Genomic DNA, 26,337 nt, shown 5'->3' on the forward strand with positions numbered 1-26,337 from the left:
ACGGGAAATGGACCTATTTATCCTGAACAGAGTATGACTTTACTACTCACAAAATCAGAACAAAGGGAATTTCTGTAAGTAGAGTACCCTGCTCTCAAGCCTGTTGTTCTCACATTTTGTAATGTAATGCCTAGGCTTCTTTCGGACAAGCCCACCGCCTCCTTGAACCGGAAACCATACTAGGATACTGTCTTAGTTTTTCTGGATGCAGAGCCGTAAACGTAAGCGAATCTGCGTTGAGGCAGCATAGAATCTGCCACAAATGTATCCAAATACATACAAAAATAAAAAAAACAGATAAACACCACCTGAAGGTGAAACCCCAATTAAACAAGTCAAGGTTAGGGGGTCAGAAGTACAGCTACTGCTGCAACAGGCTCCAGCAGTTGTTGACGTGGATGAAGTTGGGCTAGCGAATCCAGGAACTAATTATAACTCTTACGTTTACAGTTCTGACTCAGGGCTTCTGTAAAGTATGTGAAGCAACAACTATAGAATATAAAACTATATTTCATATATTTTAAAACACATAACTTTTAAGATGCGTCTTGGGAGGGAGGGTTATGCACTGATAACAAAACACCATCGTAACAACTAACCAATGTTCGCCTTTCTCTGTATTAAAGTCTACAGGTTTTTTTTTCTGACTTTTTTAAATTATCAGTTATGTTTATCTTTGTCCGAGAATTACCTCTCGTGTGTTTTGATGACGCTATGTTAAAAAAAAAGCCACTAATCACACAACAGTCTGCTAGTCTAATTGCTCTGTTTAGTTTAATGATAGAGCTTCCTGTACATAGGAAATCGCTCAGATTTTGTTTGGTGATTGCTCAGGAGGTTTTGGTGACTGTTCTGAGGTTCTACCCTGGAAGTAGGTTTACTACTGTACAGCAGAGTGAGATCCAGAAAGAAACTCAGACAATTGCAAAGTACCGCCAGAATCAAAGGAATAATGCAATGGTGCAGCAGCAGCTTAATCAGCATAATTACATATTTGCTGAATTTGCCATATAAGCAATCATTTGCTACATAACTTGCAGATTGCAACAATATTCCTTCTAGGAATATCCGATCACAAATCAGTAAAGGAAACTTTTTTGCATAATTTGGACAAATCTATAACATTATTGGGTCCTGCATTGCCACATAATTTCAATACTATATTAGTTGTAAATGTGAGATTTTAATACTAACCATTTTTTTGCCTTATCTTGCAGTTTTAAAAGTATGGTTCCTGTTTGCGTCATTTGATTTGACAACTTTATGGCCTACACTTGGAATCATTTGACTGTCTTGTGATCCCTTGGACGTAATGGTTTGATGCCTGTCAGAAAAAAATCCTCTGTATTTTTGAGCGCGAAACATCTAACCAGCTCCCTTCAGAAATGATTTTCTGTTGATTCTCAGATAAAGAGAATGTGTTACCAGAGTAGAGGTTGCATGCTCAGACGTTGGGTGTATTTGGAAATTTGAGCATCTACAGAAAAACGTATGCTATATTTATACTTTTAGTAATATTTTACTGCACAAAATTACTTTTCAATTGTGCATTTCTCTTACAAACCCCTTAATAAAAAAATAAAAACTCGTCAACGGATACGAAGCTGTAGCCAAATCACCTGGTATAACAAGCATGTCCAGCGAGTACTGCCCCTAAGAGTTTCAGTACTGCTTAACGTTTTCCATAGGAAACAGCATGTTTCTGAATTGTATTGCCACTTCTGAAAATGTCCATTACTTCTATGTCCTGTGTCCTTGTCCCAGTCATTACACAAAGAGGAATGCTCCACGCAAGCACACAAAACAAAACAGAAAATGCCATCCGCAAACCCACCCACTATTAACGGGGGGACACAAATACGTTAGCCTTCCAGAGCTCCTCCTATTTAGTTTCCTGTGGGGCGAGACTAGGGCATCGATACAGAGATCACTGCCAGGTACTTAACCTCTGACAAATATGCCAATGGTTGCTCTCCCTGATGGAACTGGGGAGCATATATGGGCCACTGAGAGGGTAAAATTTGACAGGCACATAAGGAAAGGATCCTGAAGCCACTGAGGAATGTGTCAGATTGCCAGTGTGTGTCACCTGGGATGTGACACATCTGGTTTGAGGCTTTCCTTATGTAGTCTTCACGACCGACCAGAACTATCAGCATGCAAAGTCCTTGTTAGAGGAGCCGTCTGAACCGCGCTGTTGGCTTTCAGGGCTATTTTATTGAGGTGGTAGCACTCTTGGTTTGGCACATGAATGCTGGTGTTTAGAGCGCTCTAACAATCCTATGCAATTACAGTTAGAGCTGCAAATCCCGAAGATTACCAGTTTGAATGTCTCTCTCTCAATTGCTGCTAGTTTGCTTTATTAATATACCGTATCAATCTTAAACAGATGCAGGAAAAAATATATATATTTTTTAAAACATGGATTTTTGCAGCGTGTGGTATTGTTGTTCTTGGGTGTAGTACACCTTTGTGCACTTGTGCTTCAGTGTGATATTGGAAGGGCATTTAAATACAAATCTCCACATTTGGTGATTGTATTGCGGTGAGCAGTGTTGTACTGTTGGCACCTTGGATTTTTGGAGAAGAAAAAACATTCTGCCAATCAAAGGCATTGTTCTTCCTCCTCAAGTTGGTTATCGTAGATCAACTTCTTCTCCGAGAAAGAAGAATAAGAGTGGAGAACTAGGAGAGGAGAGGATAAAAAGGATAAATGAGGAGACCTCCTCCTCTCTGAAAAAGAAGAAAGGAAGAGTAGTCTCTTCTCTGGAATCCATGCATTTGGATTAATCAACGTCAGAATATTCGGGGGTGGATGGGGCTCTTATTCTTGAGTAAAAGGGCATATACATTACAAAAGGCTTGATTTCTGGAACTTTTAATTCAGATCTTAGAGAACACAGGTTTTCCTTGTGATGAGATAGCTAGCCCATCTGCAGACTCACGAGTGCAACAGTTATGAAACTCCGGAGTGTTGCCTTGCCTGTCCACCATTATATAACTGATGTGGAAATAATTGAATGGAAATACCCAAGGTGGATTAATTTTCATGGGTTCATGCTGAAGTTTTACCCATTAGAAGCAATTGAAAGTACGCATTTAGATTCTGAGGTGGTGCATCTTGTTTGAAAATCATCAATAGCAAAGGAAAACATCGTCAAGGACCAAGCCAATTAGTATGTGAATACTACTCTCAGAAAAGTGTACTCTGGATTTTGTACAAAGATTTACAGAGCCTAAACAGCAACACACTTTAACAAACTTCTGAAGGCAATTCAGGCAAGTCTAGAATGTGACACACTTTATGACACTATGGAAAACCAATTGTTGTATAGCTATTTTAGCCATGTTTTAGGCATGGTATTTTAGCAAACTAGACCTGCCATTGGGCACTTTAGCCCAGTTACATTTTATTCAGCATCGCTTTATTTATCTACCATTAGACACATTTTATTTTCTCTATCTGTTTGTTCTTTTGCCTAGGAAAGCATCACGATCTTAGTAATGCATTCATTTCACTTTGTGCTTTCCTCAAGGCTGCAGTCAGATAGGGTTGCCAATAAAAGTGGTACGCTGTGCCTCGGACATCCACATGTTTCCTACAACATCCATTGTTTTATTATAAACCACTTCTCTGTTCAATACACGTTAGAGGGAGATTCCAGCCGGATGACCACAACTGCATGCTGATTGCTGAACGTCTTCATTACAGCTGCTTGCTTAGACTGCTGAATCCCTGGCCTACCTGGGGACAGTGTCTTTTTAGACAACAGGATTACTTGCTCTGGTATGGGGGAGGATGTCTTCTCTGGGGGCTAAACCTGAAGGGCAAGTTAGAGCTTATCACGCTGTACTCTAACATAGCTCAGGTAGGAAACAACTACATGAATCCTAGTGACAGTATGGTGAGACTGTTTTTGTGTTTCACTCTACTTGTCACAATTTTGCTTGTAGTGCGTTTTATCATCCTAGTTATTGATTTACGTGCCATTTTATTATAGATGCAGTTACTTCAATAAACCTAATAGAACTATAGTCTGCTTGAGTTTGTTTTTGCATGTGCAAGACTAATGCAACTGAGAGACAGGGATGAGCTCTGATTGACCATCATTCCTCTGAGGAGTCCTCTTTGTCATGCACCCGGTTGCCACAATCATCCCTGCTCTCAGGTGGAGATGGCCGGAAAAACCCAGATTAGGCTGACAGGCGTCACATGGTGTGGAATTGTACTCAGTACCCCACAATTCAGCTGATTCTGCCACCCAAATCCATTAGTCTCATTAGGATAATGAGAACCTACATGACATGGCACTGCCAGCGTTTGGTCAGGCACTAATTTTCGGATCCTCCTAACTCTCTGTTTCACTATGTGCTAAAGGCACCTCAATACTATATACAGAGATGTACATCGTATTGAGGATTTCCTTTGCTATTAATGATTTCCTCCTCAGTTAAGTAAGGCATACCTAACTATACTAATTTTGTAGGTTGTTCAAGCTTGAACCATAAAAGGATTAATCCCCACTTGTTGTCCCTATCTCTGAACAAATACCTTTACAATTACCATGGCGAACCAGCAGCAGGTAGTAATTGCAGCAAACATGCGACCACCCCTTACTGCACACTTATTGGCAAATGGCCCAACAGGCCAGTGGGGTCGAGTTACATTTGTTGTTGAGACTCAGCCAGCCTACAGAACAGAAACTTTTTATTCTTGGGTCACTTTTCCAGCAGTTATGGGAACACAAATACATTTCATCACTACACACCTGCTAACATACCTGCACAATACAGAGCATATGCATATTTAGAAATAGCACTGTCTTATCAAGACCATAATAATTGGCTTGATTGTGCCCTACCACATACAATATTACATGTTAGGTTAGGTCCTCTGAGTAATGATGGCCCGACCCAGCCTTTATTGGCCACATATACACGGCACCCTGAAGCAGCAACCCTAGCGGTAGCTGAGGTTCGCCACTTATTTACTTAGCTCACGGCTATATACAGACTTTTAGTACAGTTTGTAATGCAAACATTAAATACAAACCCAGCAAGTGCTGCCCCAGTGCAACCACATGCGGTTATGCCAGGCATTAATCCTGCAACTGTACATTCGATCATGGGTAAAGTACCTGCCAAGTGGGAGAAAATTCAGTTTTGTTAGCTCAAAAAATTAATGTGCTGGAAGCAGTTTTTCCCCATACGGGACCTCAGGATAAAATATAATACTCACTATGTGCTTGCCATTTGGGATGGTCCCCACAGTAGATAACTGCAATACTTGGGGCACTGTATTTGCAATGCTCTATACTACAGTAAATGGTACATGGTACACCAACACTTGCCAATCTTCCGGAGGTTTTAAGACAAATTCAAGACGAATACAGGTCTGCCCCAGGCCTGGATTTGTGAATGGAATTGAGGGGCAATTTTGCCACAGTGTCCTCAATAAAACTGAGTAATCTCAAAGTGGAGACAGTTGTACTAGCTGTGCGTATGCGTCTCCGGGACGTTCCTGTACAGGATCAAGAATATGAGCTGCCAAAGATTATTGCTGAGACCTATTCAAGTATAGGTCGAGATAGTCTGGGAACCAGACCCATTAAACCACAATTACAAGATAGATCTAATGAAGATTCTACTAAGCAAGCACCTGAAGGATCTAAAAAAACGCTGGGATAAAAAACAAAAATCACCTAGAAATGAAAGGGGAGAATCTCCCCATTCGGAAACCCCTCAAAACAGATATAGGGGGTTATTCCAACTTTGGAGGAGGTGTTAATCCGTCCCAAAAGTGACGGAAAAGTGACGGATTTACCACCAGCCGTATTACGAGTCCATTATATCCTATGGAACTCGTAATACGGCTGGTGGTATATCCGTCACTTTACCGTCACTTTTGGGACGGATTAACACCTCCTCCAAAGTTGGAATAACCCCCATAATCTTAGAAGGAGAGATAATTAAAACCTGCCTGACAGAAATCAATATACTGAAACATGCCAATCTTGCTCATTTCAGGACTCATTGGAAAAATGTAGTTAGAAATGTGGGTGGTCAGAGCAGCCAACAGAGTATGTAAAACAGAGAAAGCACTCACAACGATCGTCTGAAGTTTGAGTTAAGAAAGAAGAGAAACTTTCTCAACAAAAACCCCAAATCATGGCAGCAGTTGTAATACAATATGCCACTCATGAAGAGGGATTTACGGAAGAACAGGAATTATGCACTATCACTGCGAGACAGTGCAGCAGAGGCCACAGTAGTTCGCCAGAATCTTCAAAAGCATCTAGAGGTGAAAGCAACTGACCTTACAATTTGAGACTTTGGACATGCATGTCTAGACGCCCGTCAGGGTGTATAAAGTAACTGTAGAGTTAGAGGGAGACACTGAATGCACAATCGATGCCATCTTTTGGCATCACATCGTTACCATTTATATCTTGCTAACCGAGAAAGATTAACCACCATAGTTTTCTGCAATCTCCCTTATGGAAAAAGAAATAACTGAAAAATCTTTTTTGCCGCTTCTTCCCAGAAAGCTCATAGAAATTCACACCATTGATTGGGCAGTGGCGCAGTCACCTGCTTTATATTGCAACTACGTAGGGTGGGATAACGATTCCCCCTATCATGTTACACCAATTAAATCCCAACCTCAACCACAACCCCAATATCCAATAAAGCATGAAGCTAAAGCCCCCGTGAAAGAAATCGTTACAGAGTTAAAGTGCCACTGCATAATTGAACCCTGTGTCTCACCAATGAACAATCCATTGTTCCCCGTGGCTAAACCCGACCATTCATACAGAATAGTTTTAGACAACAGATATTTCAACAGTCATACATGCACATTTTCTATACAAAATGCACACAGAACAGCACTTATGAACAACAAAGTGCACAAGAATTACAAAACAACCCTGGATATGTCCAATGGGTTTTTCTGCCAAAATATGGCACCTAAAAGTAGGGACTTAACAAGTTCCAGGGCTTTCGGACTCTCCGAAAAAAATTCTGTTGACTCCCACAAGGACAGAAGAATAGTCCAGGACTGATTGCAGCTCGTGTCACATCTATTTTACATGACATTGACCCTGAGGTGTTGTCCTTCATGATGATATCTACCTTACGGATGATGACCTTATGCAACATAAAAGACAGGTAGCCCGCATTGTTGTGGGATTTGCTGAATTAGGCTATAAATTCAATTTAAAAAAACAAAAATAGTCTTCCTTAGTGTCCTATTTGGGAAACAAATTATCAGATGAGGGAAAGAGCCTTGCGCCCCAATTTTTAGAAAAACGTGCACAATTACAACCTCCAAACACAGTCTTTGTTGGGCTTTTAACATTTTGGCAAAACATACATTATTACAGATTATACACAACACATCAAGCCCTTATATGACTTGATCTGTCCTGACTTCTCCAGTAAATTGTGGACAGTCGAACATACATGCATTCTCAGAGCACTACAACAGGACATGTTGGCAGCTAAACACCTAAACACAATGGACAACAAACAACACTTGGTCAAAGAGTAATTGCTGGTGCCATTGTATTCACCTATGTAACATTCAATGAGGGTGAGACGGTCCCAAATGCTTGCAAATCACATTTGTACTCTACAGCAGAACAACGCCTTGCTCCCATTGAGGAAATTCTCACTGCTGTTCAGATGGCTGCCATTAAAAAGAGACCTCTGGCCCAGGGGACACGTATCATTGTTGTATCTCCCATCCCGGCCCTGGAGGCTGTTACTAAAGGTAGCGTTCCTAACACTAAAGCACTACATCCACGTAGGATTCAATGGGCAACGTCTAGTGCAGCCACTGATGTGAATTTTTGCAATACAAACTTAAATACCCAGTTCCAGCAAACACATTGCCTATTAAACAATGTCAAACAATTATGTACACTGATGGTTCAGCCCAACCAGCTATAGGCACAAAACATCAATACTCCGCTGCTTGCACAGTAATGAGTGGATACATGATAAATGGAGAATTCTGTCCACATCAAACTTACACACAGACCTTAGGGGACTGCACTGCACAATTAGCAGAGCTGAGGGCTCTGGTAATAGCACTGGATCATGCAGATCCTGAGCAGCTGATGCTGACTGTATGTGATTTGTACTATTGTGTCCAGTCCTTCAATGAATATCTGTATTACTGGCGCCAGCATGAGTTACGAGGTTCAAAATGAAACACCATTAAACACAGATTTTTGTAAGGGAAACACTACCCAATGTCCATGTTGTACATACACTGCGACACCAGCATGCTGGAATGCACCTCACTGGCAATATTTTGGCTGATGAAGCAGCCATATCAGCAGTAGTTACGGCTTCTATTGCTGCATTAACTCATTCTAGAATTAAATTGGATGATGAAACACTGGCTGCTGTGAAAGCTTTGGCTGACGGCACATCCCTGCCAAAGGCATATCCTGCTAAATATTCCTACCGCATATCATGCCTCAATACAGCCCTAGCATTTATATCAGGGGTGGGTAATCGTGTGATTCCCAACAATGAACAAAGACCAGAATCGATCAAAGCAGCGCATGAGGAAGTGGCTTCTGCCCATGCTGGTATGACAGCTATAATATCATTGTTACAAGCATGTTACTTGTGACCAGGACTCTACAAACAGACCAAGCAATATGTTGTTTGTTGTGACATCTGTCAACAAATAAAAGGGTCCACCGTCAAACGCCCACCGCAGACACCCCTCCTAATTTCCAACAAACCATTACAATGTGTGTCCTTGGACCATTGTGGTCCCCTAACACCTGACAGTACATACAAATACATTTTAGTCGCTGTTGACTCATGATCCAGATTTCTATGGGTTTAGCCACAATGCTTGGCTGATGCTCTTACTGCTATTAAAGATTGGCACATATGCTGTTGCAGCTTTCCACTAGGACCAGGGCCCTGCTTTTGCCTCAAGGGCTTTCAGGCACTCCATGTCTTCATTAGGGGTCCAACTACATTATTTATCTCCATTTCATCCCAAGGGAAATAGTGTTTTGGAGCAAAGAAAATGAGATTTGTAGCAATCGGTAACAGCCAGAGTATTAGGCACGGGTCATAGTTGGCTTAAACACCTGTATGGAGTCCAGAGAACACTTAATAATCTGCCCAGAAGGTCCCTGGGGGGTGTACTTCACATGAATTCCTTTTTTTAAAAAAAATATATTTTTATTGTTATATCAACAAACAGATAACACAGAAAAAGAAAAAAGAGATGCAGTTAGTAGAATTACGGTACAGGATGTAATATATTCTACTCTTACCCTGGTGGCCACGTTCGCCACTCCCCGGCCGGGGCCCACCCCCGCAGGTGTGCGCCAGCCCGGGGGGTGCAGGGCCAGAGCAGAGCACCGTGTAATCCACCTAGTGGTGTGATAGTCTGCATGTATAGGGGGGGACAAAAGAGAAGCGCAGTGAGAGGGTCAGGGGGCCCAGAGAGCGCAAGCGAGGAAGGAGGGGGGGGAGCTTGGGAGGGGCAAGCACAGGCGGAGGGACGTTGTCCCACATTTACGTTCCAGCTGTGTATTTATTTGCTGATAGAGTAACTGTGCCTCATCTTGTGGCTGCGTCGCAATTTGTGTGTTGGAATACGATTTTATGATATTTGTAGTAAAGTTTATTTGTTTTTAATGTGTTAGTTGTATCCTGCACTCGGGCATTGCTCCTTATGGGATTATTCACGGGGGTCGCTCGTCGTCTTTACTTTCTATAGCTATCACAAAGGAATTCTACGTGTTTGGGCCCTTGGCCAGGATACCTTTATCTCAGAGAAGCTGTAGCGTTTGCGCCTCAGCCTTGGACCAGCGCAGTAGTTCAGAGCACCATTGGTCAATGCTCGGGGCGGCAGGGGCTTTCCAGTGCATAGATATGAGGCGTCTGTACATCACCAGTGCTAGGGCTATGCATCTGAGCGTGTGTTTCCGTCTTTTGGGACACAGGCCTATTCCCAGTAAGCATAGCTCAGGTGTGGGGGGCAGTGTAACAGCTGTCCATTCCGTCAGCAATGTTATTATGTTGTTCCATACGTTCCGAACTGGGGGGCAGTCCCAGGTCAAATGGAAGAAGGTGGCATCGTGTTTCCGCATCTGGGGCATGTCTGCGGAGACTGAGGGAACATGCACATTATGCGGTGGGGTGAAAGGTATGTTTGGTGCAGATAATTGAACTGGGTGTAACAGAACCGCTGGTTACGTGATACCTCGCGTATCATTTTCATAGCCTGGTTCCATGCAGGCTGGGAGAGAGGATCTGCCAGCACGCAGTCCCATCTGTTTTTTGACTGTTCTTAACTGTGTTCCAGGTGTGTGGTTAGGATTATGTATGCTCTTGATACTTTCATTGGGGCAACTATGTTTTCTAACAGGTCGTGTAGTATGGGGGAGACAATTGGTTCAGAGTTTCCGCATTTCCAGTGAGAGCAAAGCACCTGTCGCACTGCCCCAAATGTTATAAAACTACCTTGACTCAAGCTGTATTTGTCAGTCAGGGCCTTGTAGGTTAGGAGGTGACCATCGTTGTATATGTCGCCGACTGTGCATATGCCCTTGTCGTGCCATCCTCCCATGCCCACCTTGGTAGATATCGTGGCAATTTTCGGGATCCTGGGTGAGTACTGTGGTGCTTTGTCACCGGTTAGAGCGTGTCGGCCCCATATCAAGTGCACGGTTTTTAATAGGATGTTGCACGGGTTTTTGGGGCACTCGCGATTCATGAGGTATTGCAGTACTCCCAGGTTTCCCAAGCTTGGGAGAATCCCCCTTGTTTCTGCGCTGTCGGGGCGTCTGAGCCAAGTGAATATCCATTGCAAGTGAGCGGCTGCGTAATATAATTTGAATCTGGGTGCCCCTAGTCCACCCATTGTAAGTGGCTGGTATATTTAAGTTAACGCCATGCGCCGCCAACCATTGCCTCAGATTAGAGCTGTTAGTAAGCTATTCAGGGGCTTAAAGAAGGAGGCAGGTAAAGCCAGTGGGAGGGCCATGAAAAAGTATAACAGACGGGGTAGTATTATCATCTTTGCAATGGCCACTCTGCCCATGGGCGAGAGTGGAAGTGAGCACCACAAGGGCAAGGAGCCCCTGATGGATCTGATTGCTTGCCCGAGGTTGCCGTCTCTGAGGTCCCACATGTCGTGGTATATGTTTATTCCCAGGTATTTAAAGGTGGTGAAGCACCATTTCAGGTCGCCGGGATTAGATGGCAGCCTGTGTGCTTCGGGGACTGGACGCATGGGAAATACGCACAATTTCGACCAGTTAACCTGCAGCCTAGCCACTGAGCCAAATTTATGTAGTAGCTTCAGCAATTCGGGCAATGATTCAGAGTGATCTCGGAGAAAAATAAGTGCATCGTCTGTGTACAGTGACACTATGCGGTGTTCATGGTCATTGCGGACACCCCACGCTGAGGCCACTGCGCGCAGACGGGCCGCTAGTGGTTCGATGGCAAGAGCAAATAAGAGTGGGAACAATGGGCATCTCTGTCTGGTTCCTCTTTCTATGCTGAAAGATTGGGAGATCGTGTCACCTGTTTTAACCCTCGCTGAGGGGCTAGTGTAAAGTACCTTTACCCAATCAATATATGTCCATCCGAATCCCATGCTACGGAGTGTTTCCATCAGGAAAGGCCACCCCAGCGTGTCAAACGCTTTTTCTATGTCTAGTGACACTGCTACCTGGTGATGTTCGCCCACTGGTGCATTTGCCATCAGGCGTAATAAATTCTGTATATTGCTATAGGTATTACGTCCAGGTATGAAGCCAGACTGGTCTCGGTGGACCAATTCCGGTATGCATGGGAGTAAGCGATTGGCTAAGATTTTACAAAGTAGTTTGCAGTCTGTCTTCAGTAGCGATAGAGGCCTGTATGAGCGTATATCTAGTGGGTCACGGCCGGTTTTGGGCAGTACCGCAATTAACGCCTCACGGCACGTGTCTGGCAGCTGGCCACGTTTCAGGGCCTCAGTTAGCATTGCAAGATATGGGGTTAATGTTTGAGACGGGAATGTGCTGTAATATTCAATAGGTAAGCCGTCACTACCGGGTGCCTTGCCATGTGGCAGTTGTTGTAAAACCCATTTTACTTCTGTTATATCTATTGGTCTATCTAGTTCCACTGCCTGAGTGGCAGTTAGGCAGTTTAAGCTGATACCGTAGAAAAACTCGCTGAATAGTGCTGCAGAGGGTGGAGGTGTAGCTGTGTAGAGTGTGCTATAATACTCCCTAAATGCACTATTAATATCTGCTTGGGTGTTTACTATTATTCCTGTGTCGAGGCGGACAGCCCGTATGGTGGCCTTGCGGCGTTCGTTGCTTGTGAGCCATGACAGGAGTTTGCCTGATCTATCCCCTTCCGCATGTGTGCGGGCCATATAGTAACGATAGTCGAAGTGCCTGAGCCGATTGTCTACTTCGTTCCATTGCGTACGCATTCTAGTTAGCTCCGCCTGCGTGATTGTGCCCCTTGCAAAGTTGCACTCAGAGGAGTAAAGTTTACTTTCTAGATCACGAAGCTCGTGTGTTAGTGTTTGACGTACTCCTACTGTCGTTGATATGCACGCTCCTCTTATGACTGCCTTGTGTGCGTCCCACTCGTTTGCTCTAGTGTTCGTTGTCCCTTCATTTTGGGTGAAGTAAGAAGAAAGGTGTGTGGCTATCTCTTTTTTAAATGGGGGGTCCTGTAGCCGCTGAGGTTGGAGGCGCCATGTCGGGATGCAAGCGCGTGGCCTGCCCCATCTGATGTGGACAATAAGTGGGCAATTATCAGAAATTACCCTGGCTGTATATTCCGCACCTGTTATTCTGTGTGTTAAGTCCTGTGTGGTTAGAATTAGATCTATGCGGGTGTAGAGGAGATGTACCGGGGAGTAATATGAGTATTCCCTATCCTGAGGGTGTAGGTGTCTCCATGAGTCTGTTAGGCGGCGGTCTGCCATCCATGCTTGTAACATCTGTGAATTTTTAGTTATTGGGGCGGCCGTTATGGGGGGATGCGATCTGTCCATGTTCGTTTGTCGGACGCAATTCATGTCCCTGCCCCAGATGCAGGATGAGGGTAAATCGTTTGATAAATGAGAGATCGTTCTTTGTAGGAATTCTCCCTTTCCGACATTCGGGACGTATAGCCCGTTGATCACTAATTTCTACCCGTCTAAATGGCCCACCAATTGAATATACCTGCCGTCGCTATCAGTTGTGTTGCGCTGAACCACATAGGGGACCCCCAGAGCCATATATTTGTCCCGCCCATCTCCTTTCAAGCCATGGGATATCTTCAGGCGTGATGTGAGTTTCTTGAAGAATGGCTATGTGAATATGGTGTCGTTTTAGGTGAGCGTGTATCCTGTTGCGCTTGCCTATTCCTGCCATTCCCTTCACGTTCCAGGTTATTATATTGTATGTTGGTTCTTTATTCATTGTATTGTATGGGGTGGTGAGGCGCCCTGCATTGTGATCCCAGGGTCCCATCCCCAGTCCCGAACGCCAAGCGCTGCTAGCCCGTTATGCGCCTCCCCAGCCCATCACCCCCTCCCCCCGCCCCCACCCGCCAGCCACCCCGGCCCCTAAGAGGGGAGATACTGCGGAGATACAATAGATAGGGAAGAAAGAGAGAAGATTACAAATAAAAGGATATTTCGGGTAAAGCCCAGAGTTAAACAAGGTGGCACAACCGGTGCCTGAACTGTTGTTTGGGTGGGTAAGTTCCACACGGGTACAGTTGAGGTGGTAGGGAACGTGGGTTGGTTAAGGATGGGCACCTAAGGCCCACCCCCAGGATAATGTTTTCCCTGTGTGCTCCTTGTTTTGGCAGTGTCTTCCAGTAGTGGTCCAAAGAAGCCCACCCGGGGGAGCAATCCGGCGGGCCTCATCTCAGGACAGTCGCAAGCCTCCAAGCGCGTGGCGAGGAGAGGAGTGCCCCGCTCTCCTGTGCACCACCCCCGGGGAGGGAGCGGCGGGCACGCCCTCCGGGGCACTAGAGCTCGTCCACGGAGCGCAGAGTTAGGTCGGGGCCTACCAGAAGGGGGGAGAGGGATGGGCTGGACTCCCCTCCGGGGGCGCCGCTGTGGGTGATATCTGCTTCGCTCCTGGTGTCGGCATCCGACCGGGTGAACGTGCTGGTTTCCCTTATGATTTGCGCTTGGTCCGCTTCGATTTGTGATTTTGTTGGATGCATCGTTGCCTTAGCATTTTTTTTTTTTTCCTCTGGCGCTGGGGGTGATCCATTCTTCGGTTGCCTCCCTTTCTTGGGGCAAGCTGACCAGTCCCTTGCCGTGGATCCAAGTCCATGCGTCCTCAGGCGTGGGGAACATGAGCATTTTCCCGTCAATGTTTATGCGCAGGCGGGCTGGGAACATGAGTGAGTAGGTGATGCTATGCTCCCGCAGCAGTTGTTTGATTTTGACGTATGATGCTCTTTTACGTTGCACTTCCATCGTGTAATCTGGGTAGGCAGTTACATTGCTATTTTCCAAACTGATTTGGTTTGCGGTTCTGAAGTGTTGGAGGACTGAGTCTCTCTCTCTATAATTTAGGAACCTGGCTATCAGGGGACGAGGCGGGGCTCCGCGCCTTGGGGGTCTGCCCGGGATTCTATGAGCTCTTTCTATCACTGAAGCTTTGGTGGCGTCTTGTGTTTTCATTATGTCTTTCAGCCAGTTCTCTATGAAGTCCTCAGCTTTGGGTAGCTCCAAGTGTTCTGGTATGCCAATGAATCTAATATTGTTGCATCTTGAACGGCCTTCCGCGTCCTCGGCCCTACGTTGCAGCTGCGCCAGCTCCGTTTCCATTTGTTGGATTTTGGTTTTCATGTCTGCTACCTCTGGTTGCACCGTTTTAAACACTAATTCTGTGTTGTGTACTCTATCTGCTAGTTTGCGGTGGTCGGCGCGGAGCAGCGAGACTTCTAAGGCCGCGGCGTCGATTTTCCCCTCAAGCGAGGTTTTAGTGTCCATTATTGCTTGCATGATTTTGTCGAATTGCAGAGAGTGTGTACGCAGCGTTTCGCTCAATTGATGCAGTGTCGCGGATTGCGTATCCAGGTGACCAATGGGAAGGGGGGGTCCCGGTCAGCAGGGGTCCCCGGTTTGGGGTACTTTGGTTTAACCATGGCAATTCTTGCTTCACAGGTCTGGACCGAGTTATGCGAGGTCACCAGCGGGCCTGGACAAGTCGGGTCTGAGGGCCTGCGTGTAATGGATGAGTAGTTCGGAGGGGCCGGTGGGTGATAGTGTAGGAGCTATCCCGGGGGCTGTCCGGAGCCTAGCTTTTAAGCGTCGTTTCTTGATGCTTTGCGTCTTTATTTTGCTTAACACCTTGTTTTTCACCTCCAGCTGTTTAACTGCTGGTATCACCACCTGCCCCGCCCCAGTGGCGCTCGTTTCTGCTTGTTGTGATTAGTTGATATAGTTCTTGTTCCGCTTATGACCTTGTTCAGTCTCTGTTATGTTTTTATCGTGCAGAGTTTTATTTTATTTATTTATTATTTTTTATTTTATTCTTTGGTTTCTATTCTTTTAGTTTTTCCCCAGGCACCGCCAGTCCTTTGTTTTTAAAGCTGTGGGGATTGCCCCCAGGGGGCCGGCACCTCCGGTCCAGCCCCCAGCGCCGTCGGCGCACACTCCAAGGGGGGGGGAGCCAAGGGCCGCACGCGTTTAGGGCGATTAACCCCCTGCGCGGGAGCGCCTCAGAGGGCAACCCAAGGCCCGAGCCCCCCGTGGGCAAGCGCGACGAGCACACTATTGTGCGAAGGGCGCGGCCTGCACAAACGCGCCAGCACAACCAGCCAAGGCTTCAGCACGCGCGACACCCGCAGGGGCCCGGGGCTCGTCCGCCGCCCCCTTGCAAAGAGAGCTGCCCAGGAGAGGCACCCTGAGTGTCCGCTCCGGCCGGAAGCCGCACCCGCCCACCTCATTCGCCTCCGTCCAGAGGTAGTCCAGTCAGGGTGCGGCCCGGGGCCCCACACCGCAGGGACGGTCCAGATCACCGCTGTGCGGTCGATCAGGCGTCGCAGCTCCAGCATCCCGGTGAAGACTCGGAGGGGGTCTGATGGGGGGGTCCGATGGGGTCACTTCAGTTTCGCTGTTGCTGCACCCTCCTTCGTTCCAGAGGCCGGCTCCTCCTCTCTGCGGCACCAGCACCGGACGCGTTTCCCCTCGTTCTCGTTCTCCCCGGCTGCTCAACACGGGGTCCGCTCACTCGGGTCACCACTTCTAGAGGCTCCCTCCAGGTTAGGGGAGAAGCCTCCTTACGGAGATACACGGCAGGGACCAGGATTTTTTAACTAAAGGTGGGCCGTGAGCGGGGCTCTTTGTTCAGGCGTCCGCTCCGGCCACCATCTTGGCCACGCCCCCTACTTCATATGAATTCCTGTTCAGAACACAAATGATTGTTTCAGATCTTAATGGTCCTGACACAAAGGTGGCAGATACACCTTTTGACATAAATAAACGTGTCTTGCAGATCTTACAACAGTTCCGTGATGACAACACATCTGCCAGTGCCACCTCCTTGGGAATAAGGGGTGTACTGATAACATCTACTGGCTGGATTCCAAAAGTTGGGGATCTAGTGCATGAAAAGATTGCTGTGAAAAAATAGTTTGATCCATCTTATCGTGCACCAGTTCCAGTCCTGGGAATACATGGTAACTGAACTGTTATCTTACTACTGCTGAATGGTTCTAAAAAAATTCTCTTTGTCTCCATCAACAGTGTCAAACTACACCATATGGCCGATCCTACACAGCAGACCTAGGGGATCTCCTGGGTAGTACCTGAATTCCGCGCACTACAGACCAGGATGTTCCTCTACAGGTTTTAAACAGCAATCCTCTGAGCTTGGGGAGGGTGGAAAATGATCTTTCGTCAGTTCCACTAACAACTTCTGCTACAACATCAACAATATTGAGCGATCTACTCAAACGCTACACAAATGGGTGGTAGAGTCTACTATGAACCACCGAGGGAGACTTCTGCTAGCTCTCCTCTTCCAAACACGGCTCCAGTCTTTGCACAAACTGCTTCTGGATATTTTGCCGACATCAATGACACTTTCACCAACTCATCTACCTCTATTGCAACAGAACTGTCAAGAGCACGTAAGCTGATAATCTGGCTCAAACTTAACGATTTTACTCTTTCATGAAACTATCTATGTCTCCTATTAAGTGTACTCGTCTTTCTCCTTGAGATTGGGTTTGTCATTGTTTTCTTCTTACTAATACATGGTCATTTCCTTCCTGAACGCTCTACAGTTGAAGTGGTGGATAAGGTCCTAAAACTACATTTTTCCCCTCAAAGTCCACAGAGGCTTGTTCTTGGTGAACATTTCTGCTATACCAATTCCCAATGGGATCATTTGGGTTAAAGTATTATTTGATATATATGGCCTGATGTAAGTCATTCAAATTCCTTATGTATTCAATATTTACATGAATGATGTTATAATAATCAGAGTACTTTCTGATGATTGGAATGTGAAAACAGTAGATTCTATGATGGCTAATTTGCAATATTTCACCCTATGTGAAAATGAGGATGTGTAGCAATCCAAAGAAAATTATGGAGATATGTTGTGTTATAATTATTATGGACATCATTTTATTCACAGAGCATGTATCGCAAGAACTTTTGTTAATTATACACAGTGGGAACACTGTCCGACTTCACCAGTGGGGAGTTCCAAAATGTATACTGAAATGTTTGCATATTTCTCGGGGCACAATGTTAATATTCTGATTCCTTTTTTTTCCCGGTTAGCTATTGAAGGCTATGATTATTGGTTGAAGTCGATAGGCTTAAAAAGTGTGTGGGGAACAAAAAATTAGCAAATAAGGGCACAGGAAGGTTTATTTAGAGCATGCCTCATATCTCTTCAAATGATATTTCTAAATAAAACTGTACAACAAACAAGTTGTTTAGGCTTGGGAAAAATTAGGAATTGTGCACACCCAGTATTCCGGCCTTTGCAAAATTGTATAAATGGCAAAAGTATATAAATGCATCTGAAGATCACGATTTGTAAACTCCATGGGGTTTTAGAACAAACAGGCTAGACACTCGATATGTGTCCTCAGAACACTCGGGTATAGTGACAACATATAGTGTAGGGAAATTATGCAAGCAATGGTTGAAAAGTTCCTCACTAGATGCTGTTAAAGGACACCTCAGTCTCCTGTCTAATGATACAGATTTACAAGACTTCTTTTGTTAGGCCTCAGACGACGATGCAGAAAGTGCTTCTTATATCCAGTATATAGTGAGATTTGGAAAAATTCACAACAAGAAGCGGTTGCACAGTTAAGGCGAACAGTACAGGAAAACATACAGAGAGCATTAGCCGTTGTAGTTAATGGGATTAACACCTTGTCCGACTGGATATACACTTTAAACAACATTGTATCTTCTGCAATAGACATAGTGACATGTCATCTTTACACCATGGACAGAGTGAGATAAGGTCCTTTATGCAGTTAGGTTGGACACTACAAACACTGACATCTGGTCACATTCCCTGGCAACACGTTAGCACAAGGGACATATTTTCAACATTTAATTTAACACAACAACCACAAATCATGGCTAAGAATCAAGCAACGTATGTCATGCTAAACATCAAGAAATAAGAAAAGTTGCCCTTTACTGTGGCTGAAATACCATCTGCTGAATGGTTGATACACGGGGTTATCAATATGCCTACTTCAAAACTTCAATTCACATCCTGCTTGAAACACATTCTAGTAACAAGATATGAAAGGCTGGGAGATAGTGACATACATGAGGTATGGGACAAATGTTTTTTATTCGAAGAAGGTGATCTTACCTGTTCCTATGGATGAGTGAGGGAAAGGAGTATATTCAATAGTCTTTCTAGTGCTAAAAGTAAATGGAGGTTTGCATACAGTAATTGACTTGAACAACTTGAAGAAGCTTCCATTCAAAATGGAGACTTTATAATAAATAATGTTTTTAATTCAGAAAGAACCTTATCTGGAGACTTTGGGTCTGATGGAACCATACCTGTGTTTTGCAATGGAAAAATCTCATCATCAGAACCTGAGAATCTGTGTGCAGAATCAGCATTAGCAATTCATAGTGCTTTCTGAAGTTATCTTAAGAGCGCTTATGAAGATGGTGGCCTCCTTGACTGCATGGGTCCATATACAGACGATCTCTGTATTCCCATACCGTGACAACTGGTTATTCCAAGCTCCATATCACCAGCAGCTGATTTTAAGCATAGATCAGACCATACTTATGGTAAAACAGCATGGGTGTATGTTGAACAGAATCAAATGCCATTTCCAACCTTCGAAGGAGCTAATTTTCATTGAAGTGCAATTCAATAGCACGCAAGGGAGAGCTTTCCTCTCTCAAGAGAAGATGACCCCCCTACAGATGTTGGTGAGTCAGCTAATTAGGAAGGAATAAGCATTTGTCATCATTTGTATGGAAATACAAAGCCATATGACGGTCTGTATTTTATGGTCCTATGGGTGAGACTGCATCTCAAACTTCTTCTGTGGCACCTTCACAAAACATTAAAAACCATCATCATGCAATCTGGATATCATTGTATCACACTGTATAAGGGAAGATTTGCAGGTGTGGCTGATTTCAGACAATCTGATCAAGGGAGTTCACTTCCAGTTTCCATCTCTAATGGATGCTAGCACCATGGGATGGGTTACCACCCTAGGAAACTGGTCTTGCCAAGCAATATGGACTTAAATAGAATCCCTACAAAGTAGTTCATATCCCTAAGTTCCAGTCAGTCACTGCTCACCTTGCTTAACAGCAATGGCTTTCAGTTGAAAAGCGTGTCAAATTCAAAACCCTCTGTTTTGCTTTTCCAGCCTCTGTCAAGGCAGGTCCTGTAGTTCTTTAACATGTGTTTGAGCACTATGTTCCTACCAGGGCTCTAACCAAAGACTTGCTATCCTGCTCAAGTTCAGAAAGGACAGACAGGGAGGTTTGTTCTATTGACTACTTACCTCCAACCCTTGGGACTCTCTTCCATACCAGCTATTCACTGTCCAAGTAACACGTTTTTTAGAAAGCAGTTAAAGACATGACCCTTATAAGTCCTAGCTCGATATGTTTCTCATGGATCTTCCATAGTGCTGGGAAGCCCTTATTGGGCAGCCATAGATCACAGAAATCCAAAAAAATAAGCATAAACATCTTCCACAGTTCTAAAGGTGTGCTGATCAGCAGATGGTGAGGTACCTTTTTTGCATAAATCACTTGTTAGTGGGTGGGTTTGACTTCTGGACACTTTCTGACTGATGGGAAAAGTATTTGCAAGGGCAAAACCTTCCCCCTCTTCAGCACATCCTGAATGCCCAATGGCAAACTATCCCACTGTGCACTATTCTTATTATTTGTGAAATCCAAAATCACAGAACTTTTTAGCTCATGTAGGAGGCTCATATCCCAGCCAGTGGTCAGGCTAAGGAAAATAGCAGTCTCTTTCTCATCAACTTCACTATACTGGTTCTGGGACCAACTTCCCTTCCCACTGAAATGGACCCACGCTTGCTGCAGTTGATACTGAGATCAAAATACCAACCCATGTCCAGGTCTACCTTTACATTTAACTAGAAATGGGCTGGCCCCACACTGGTCCCTTTCAAGTCAATTAGGTTCACAAATCCGCCCAAAACACATTTCCAGAGATGGGATGAGTCACATACTCAAACCCATGTCTTCCTGTCAAATGGGCTGAGCAACTGTCTCTACTATAGGAGCATTTTTCACATATCATCGTGTGGAAAGCACTGTCCTGGAAAGTAGCTGCAGGCAAGCTGATGCTAGTTAGCCTACTGGACCTTCAGACAGGGAATGTCTAACTTTCTGAAAGGTACTTTTGCTGTATATGTATCAAAAATACAACTGTGCAATTGAATCACATTTTTAATAAATATTAAAAATAGTGGTTAAATGGATTTTGTAGCTTATTGGAAAGAAAAGTAGAACATAGTATGTTATTTGTACTTTCTACAGCTACAGTCATATACACTGAAAATAGCTTGTGAGGTGTTAGCAGCTGAGGGAACATGCCAAATGTAAATTCTTTTATTTTCAAATATTAAAAATTAGGGTGTGCAACATGTCAGAATGTATTATTTTGATGGATTTGCTTCCACGTTTAAAAAGTGCAGTGTTCAGGCTACATGTGTTTTCCTTGACATCCTAGGGGATGCCACAATATGTGCTTCAGTCCAGGGAGGACATTTATCCTTCCATGCGATGAGTGTATTTACTGTATCTTACACTATGGCCTTTCTGGGAAGTTAACTATGCCAATAGGGTTTAGCCAATTCTACCATGTTTTCAGGGGTCAGTGCACATACAATGGGGATTTTACAGTGGCACCCCTGTGGTAAGAGTTAGAAAAAAACAACACATTTCAGCAAAAAATGGCGGTAGCAATGGAAAAAATCTGACTCAAGATCTGCAGGTTGTTGCTGCTGCAAAACTGGTAAATGTACATTTGAGAAATATGCCTGTGAGTCACAAGGTCCATGTCTTTACTAGGCCTGCACAATATTCTCTAAAGGTGTCAAATATTAAACATTTGACCTCATATTAACTGGGGCTCCACATTTTTAATGCATTGCATATTACCACACCAGTTATTGTCCTGAGTAACAAAGGCAAACTACTAACTCCTAAAACCCAATGAGTAAGTGAGCACTATATTCAAAAGACACAAAAACTAAGATTAACAAACTAAGGAAATAGTGCTGAATGCCCCCAACCGCTGTCTTTTTATGTTATCACACTTCATTAAGGCATATAGAAAGAAGATCTCATCAATACCTGAGTTCTCACTAAAATCAGCCAACATGATATACATTCTTTTCAAAGTCAAAACACACATTGTGGAAATGATTCTTACATGCATATAAGGTAGACATTTAATAAAATGGTGTAATAAAAGCCATGGGATGGAGGATAATACCAGGATATCTTTAGACTTTATGTCAGATTCCTCAAAATCCCTCAAAGCAACCTGTGCTCTTACATACCCAGGCCATCGACTAGTGTGACATAGTTGTCTGAGTTTCTACTCATCATTCACTCAACACCACTTCTTATAACAACATGTTTACCCTTCCCAAACCAGTTATGTCTTCTGGCACTATCTTTATTGTAAAGCAAAGCAATTCTAGTAGAAATGCTATTTGATTTCATTCAAATTGGACGCACTCCCATTTACTTTCGCGGTACACCTTCTGAAGGTGCCTGGCTCCTACTAGTGGCTAACACTTGATGAGTCTTTCTTTTATATTTGTTAGTTTTTTCAATCACCTGTTGATCTAGTGTCTGGTAGGACACGCTCCCTGAGTCACAGCAGTGGTGCTGCTCTGTGTCTCCCACTGGCAGCTGGAATGGTGATTACAGATACTTCCTGATGGCAAGGCAAGTTATTTCACCTCGTCGTGCTGCTCCTGTTAACTTTCCTTTACACTGTCATGAGGTGCCTGTCTCCTGTTGGAGACTCATGCTTGATGTGGAGTCTTACTTTTATGTTTAGGATTTTTTTTTCCACTGTTAATTTAATTCAATTTTTATTTCATTGGAGTGTTCAAGGCAAGAAAGTTTGACCTCAAACACAGGCACTGAAAGACTCCAGTTTGCAATATGTGTTCACCCACTCTGTTTTTTAAATTCCTTTTTGAAGCACTGCATGCTCTAGAGTCTGGTGTGACACACCTCCAGGCATCACTGCAACCTTTATCAGAGATGCTGTTGCGTGTCTGTGCAGCGGGTGCACCAGGAGTGCAATCAAAGGCAAGGCTATCTGAGCTTATCCCCACCCTTGCAGCACTCAGTGACCAAAACTCTGGCTACTTCAACCCATAGACAGCTCTGAGATGCATCTACATCTCTAGTATGTGCTACACACTCAAGTCTATGGTCAACTGTCCCAGAGTCACACTCTTACAGGACCTTATCCCTGCATGACATGTGGCTCTAACTTATGTTCACTCGACTAGCAATTATAAAGCATACAGTGCATTCTCTTAGGTTGTTTTTGACTGCAGTACTGTTCTCAACCAAGAATTGTTTGAAATTGTGTGACAAATATTGCAGTTAAGGTATGTCTATTTCAAATGTAATATACCTGAAACACAATTTTACTGAGAGGTGGGTTCTTCAATGAATCGAAGGACACATTTATTGTGGTTTATGCATTTTCCATCAAGAAAGTTTTGATAAATAGAGTGGAAACTGGTGCATCCAAGAGCAGATTTGAAAGATCACTTTAGTCAACATTAGAATATAATTATACTGAGGTTTATAGGAGTCATGGGAAATATCCTCAAGGAAGATTTGAGAGAATTAGTGGTAAATAATCAGTAGCATTTGATAATTAACAAATAGTATCAAAGATTAGAGAGAAAGTCAGTGTACTCAGTAGATGCTCTAATGATGTCTGGATACCACAATATTTTGACTTCCAGACTTTTCTCCTGGACCAATCTACTTGTTGTATCTGAAGATGGCTCATCACGATTGCTCTCAAATCAGGCCTTTGTCCTAGTCTACTGCATCCATCGACTATCATTGATGCTTTGTACTTTTTGGTACTATTTCTACTTAGAGCATTGACAAAACATAACTCCAGGTACCCCATTGGTTTATTTTGTGTTTTCATGTGATTTTATTTCTTGAACTCAACTATATTTTTGCTAATTCAGGATGGGATTTTCATTGCTTGGTGTTTTGGCTTTATTACTGTATACATTCTTTACACATTGTCACAAGATAAACTTGCCTTTTCTGGGCCATAGCTACTAGGTGGTGAGATCAGGTTAATTTAAGGATGGTGAGGGTTTACCCTGTCATGGTTTAATTATTTCTTGTACAGAGCAGTCACCTATGCTAAATAATGATACATTTTCTTCCAGAGCCTAACACCAAAATGAAGTGTAAATAATGAAGTAACACTGAGCAGGGAATTATCAATCCTATTGTATTCTGTTTTGATATAACCATATCGATCTACTTTTGTTGAATTGAAATGGGGCATAATGCAGTATTACAAACAGGTTTTCCCTTCTCCAAGCTACAAGCCTAAAATATTGCTTGAGTGCTATTTGTTCAAGTATTGCCATTCACAGAACGTGTGAGCACATACTGAATCATCCACTTATTTTCCAGTCATGATGAGGCACACTTATTTTCTTATTGAAACCTAATCTTTTCTTTCTGCCTCCACTTCATATTTCTGCCCTGGGTTTGATATTTTATATTAACTGTTTAGTAGGGGAATCAGGAGATGTCAACTAGCAGAAAAAAATCCACCAATCACATATTCTTACTGAATCAGCTAAAACCTGCTTCTGAGATAGTTTTAAAATCGGATTTGCTTGTAAGAATTCAGATTCATAAATATGCGCAAATTACAACCCTTGCTCAAGTACAGTTTCTTTGGAGCGCAATATGAGCACGTTTCTAATTGTTAATAAGTTATACTAGTGCCAAAATTATAAAAGAATTATGGAAACATGCATTACTAATAAACACTATTAGACATAAAGTGCAGCCTGACAGGGTTCCAATTTGAATTAAAGCATTTGTCAAATACAGACCATATCTAGATGCATTAACCACTTAAAAAGAATACACACCTTTGTTTTTCATAAAATACTGAACTAAAATAAGACTGTGAAAAATTACATAATATACCAACCATCGCTGACGCTAATCACCGAGGAAAGCACAAAAAGATAAAAGAGGCATTAGAACATTTTTATAAGTTTTAGAGTAGAACAGTAAACAACATAAATGTAGCATTAGAAACATTTTACTTTTCATGTGGGAAACAATTAATCTTATGACCTTGTGGTTGATGGTAACAGTGCGGATGCAAATTTAAATATTAAGGCATTCTTGTCTCCTGGAAAACACATGTCAAACAAAAAAAACACTTATGCCAAAAGCAACTTATCAAGGTTTTCTATAAACTGTATAGTATAAATATAAACACTCAGATTACAAAGTGCTCTGTGAGATGACAAAAGCTAAAACAGTGTTATTCTTCAGTTCATACATTAACAATAGCAATAATGTACATCAGAGAAATCAACAGTAAGGTAACATTTTGAGTGGCTATGACCTAGTCTCTAAGAATATTATGAACCTGGGAGCTTCAACTGTCAGCAATTCCCGTAGCTCCTTATTTAAAGTTGTAATGATCTTACCATGTTAGGCTCACTTTTTGCCTACAACTTTGTCAATAAAGGTGGAATGTAAAAGCCAAACTACTTTCTCTGACATTCCATTTTGGCCTTTAGAAGATTGCCTAAAACCACCACATTTATAGGACTTGTTCCCAAAAGCAGTGTTTAATACTTTGCTCACCAGTGTCCTAAAATGGCTGAGTCTTAACCAAATCCTTGCCTCTATTGATATAGAGGGATTCATTTTGTTGGGTTAGAGGATAATGGTTCGCCTATTCCTGACCTGCTTTCATGGACACAGACCATGCCAAAAAGAGATTGGGTTTTTGAAGCAACAAGCAGGAGGAGGTTTGGCACAAATTACCTTTGCTAAAAATTCTAAAATGTGAGAGAACTAAGTTGTAATTTCACAAAGGATATTTTTTTTAAAGCTGCTGTACTTATTATCCAGCCAGTTTGTATCTCTATAACCTTCCAAAGGTGCATAAATTAAATAAACAATAGAAGAAAATAGATAACTGTATACACAATGCAATAGAAAAAGCAGCAGAGTGTATTCTATGTTTACATGAATCAAGTCTATGGGGGTCATTATGGGTTTGGCAGACAGTTTTTATCATCTGCTGAACTTCCAACGGGAAGGTTACCACCACACAGGTTCCCTTCCTGCCAGCCCCATTAAGAGTTTCCACCTGCTGCTCTAGCGGGAGACAGGCTACAGCATAGTCTTCGGCTCGTAATCGATCCTTTCAGAGTTCAATACATTCCATACTGTTACTTACGTTAGGGTGGAAATAGTAAATCTAACCCCTCCGCTGTCCAACACTTTCCCTACTGTGGTTTAGATAGGAACGGGGATCACAAACCTAATTCCAAGCACTTTCCCCTGTTTTTTGCATAAATTGGCCTTAGAATAGAAAATCTGACTCCTTTGAAATCCAGCACTCTTGCTAGTGCGGTTCACTTTTATTGTTTTATTTAATATTTCATGAAAAAAAAGAAACTCTTTGCATTGTTTATAAAACATATTTGTACTTTTCTGTTATTTTTTTTTTTCATTTATTGACAATACTTTTAATGTTATGTATTTAAGGATAT

The 26,337-nt window shown here is 43.2% G+C and overlaps 1 protein-coding gene across 8 annotated transcripts in view; it reads right to left on the reverse strand.

Moving 5' to 3' along the window:
- GULP1 (GULP PTB domain containing engulfment adaptor 1) overlaps window positions 1-26,337 on the reverse strand; it is a 1,895,686-nt gene that overhangs the window by 49,213 nt on the left and 1,820,136 nt on the right. The gene's annotated exons all lie outside the window — the stretch shown is intronic.

Source organism: Pleurodeles waltl, chromosome 3_1 (assembly GCF_031143425.1).
Source record: "Pleurodeles waltl isolate 20211129_DDA chromosome 3_1, aPleWal1.hap1.20221129, whole genome shotgun sequence".
NCBI lineage: Eukaryota > Metazoa > Chordata > Amphibia > Caudata > Salamandridae > Pleurodeles > Pleurodeles waltl.